This window comes from Mustela lutreola, chromosome 6 (assembly GCF_030435805.1).
Source record: "Mustela lutreola isolate mMusLut2 chromosome 6, mMusLut2.pri, whole genome shotgun sequence".
NCBI classification, from domain to species: Eukaryota; Metazoa; Chordata; class Mammalia; order Carnivora; family Mustelidae; genus Mustela; species Mustela lutreola.
This window is the reverse complement of record NC_081295.1, coordinates 31,133,175-31,135,790: the sequence shown is the minus strand read 5'-3', so window position 1 is coordinate 31,135,790 and position 2,616 is coordinate 31,133,175.

Sequence of the window (2,616 nt, the reverse complement as noted above, 5' to 3'; positions counted from 1 at the left end):
GAGGGTGTCCTGGAAGTTGGAAAGAAATTAGGAAATAGAACGAATTTATTGCAGTCATGTGGAGATAAAGCTTTGAATTACTGTACTCTTCTAGACATATTCGATAAAAGCAAATTAGATTTAAGAACAAATAAAATGTAGTAAATGAAGAAAAACTAAAAATTGATCCCAAGTTTTTAGTTTAGATGACATGGAAAATGGTATTTTTACTGAAAAGCATGAGGAACCTGAGAACGAGAAGAAGAATTCAATCATGCCCGTGTGCTACTGAAGTGAGAAGTGGGTATGCCAACGGTGTTATCATGGAAATGGAAGTGTGACTCTAGGCTGGTTAAATAGGGCTGGAGAGATGGATCTGGAAACCATAATAAATAGGCTGGTGGTCGAAGCTTTGTGTAAAAGTGAACTCCCCAAGGGAGAACATCAGAGAAAAGCAAAGGGCTGATGACACCTCAGAGTTAGCAGTCTGGAGTTAGTGTCTACAGTGAAATCTGGAGATGCAGTAAGATACCTATATTGTATATGATAATGGCTGTTAAAAGACAATGATCATTTGCTGAATTTATCAAAGATGGAAAGTATACACATCACAGGGCCAGGGATTTGGGTCTGTTTTATTGACATCCGTACTGCTAACTCTTAGAAAAAGTGGCCTACACGTGGTTGCTCCCCAATGTGTATCTCTCTATTGGATGGGGAAAAAAAAGACAGAGGAAAGACCATTAGATTTTATAAGAAATTCAGTACGAGTGATTTTGGTAGAACAGCTGAGGTGGAAGCCATATTTCCAAGGATATAGGAAGAAACAGATATCAAGAAGGGGAAAAAGCAGGAATGGAGCATCTAATAAAACCTATGAGGAAAGGTGAGTGAATAAGGGAATTATAAGGTATATTTTATGACCAAAACATACATACCCCTTTCATTCATAATATAGATGTGTGGAGAACATACAGCCTTGATTTCTTCACAGTGTGGTTCAAGTGTAGTACAGTTTTACTAGAGTTCTTGAGACAGCAAAACAATATCCCACAGCACAAATGTCCCTACAACTTTTCCTTTTTTATTTTTATTTATTTTTTTTGAGACAGTGCAAGAGAGTGCATGCCAGCAGCGGGGGTAGGGGGCAGGGAGAGGGAGAGAGAGAATCTTAAGCAGGCTCTACTCAGCGCAGAGACTGACATAGGGCTCTGTCTCATGACTCTGAGATCATGACTTGAGCCAAAATCAAGAGCTGGGTGCCTAATCAACTGAGCCACTCAGATGCCCCTCTTTTTTATTAGATAGCAAATATTTAAAAAAATGCATAAATCACAATTGTAAAGCTCAATGGATTTTTACACACTGGATACTGTTGTGACTGACACCCAGATCAGGACATAGCATGTTACTGGGTTTCCAAAATTCCCTCAAAGTGTCCTCATCTAGTCAAAATCCCCCCAAGAATAATCATGGTCCAGACTTTTAACACCAAAATTGGTTTTACTTATTTTAACCTTTATAGAAAAGCAATCACACAATAAAGCATGCGTTCATATTGGCTTATGTGTGAGATTCATCTGTAATGTCTCTTGAAGTTGTAGTTTATTATAATTTTTGTATTTGTATTTGAGTATTTGTAGTGTTCCCACATGTGAATAAAACACAGTTTATTTATTTATTCTATTGCTGATGTGCATATGGGTAGCTTCTAGTTTGGGACTGTTATGGATAAAGCACAATAACATTCTTGTTCATGTTTTTGATGAATATTTATTTTCATTTTGGGAGAGTACAATAACACCCCATTCTTAACAATTCTGGGCATCTGTCACTAGCTGACCTTCTTTGGCATCCTGTTTTCCTGAACCCTCAATTCCATCTCCCCTTACATCATGCTTCTTTTTCTGCCGCTAATTTCTTCACTTCTCCCACTTGGAATTCCCCAGAAACTCAGTTCCCTTTACCTTACATGACAAACAATTTAGCTGTTTCCATTACTGAATATGAACATACCTTTGCACAGATGAGACCTCAAAGGTCTATGAGCAATGGACTTATTAGAATATATAATTTTCAAAGAAGCTGTCATTTAAAGATACAGCTGGCTTTTAGGTAAAATTAGAAAGACATAAATAAACATTTTATAACATCTTTTAAATATAGAAAATGAAGAAAACATGCAACTGGCTTCATTGTTTTCTGTACATTGGAAATATTTTACATATTTATTTCATATAATATAATAAATATATAATATTTAAATACATAAATATAACTATATAATAAATTTATAAAATAAAGCAATACATGTACATAAATATGGGTAAATCTCAATAATTTTTCAAGGAATAAAAAGAAATATATCAATTGACATGCTTAGCTATTTTTTTCTTTCAGTTTCAGAGATGCTTTCCTTAATTATATCTTTGTTATTATGTTGTTTTCAACCACCCTAAATTATTCCTTAGGAGTATTTATCCCTTGGGAACTGGATCTGTCTTGTCTGCTTTTCTTACAATCATCTTTCTCATTTTGCATTTCCCATTCCTTTGATTTTTATTTAGTTATTTCTTAATTCTTCTTTATCTCACTCAGATCTCTTTTCATTCAGCATGTTTTTTTTTTAATAACTTA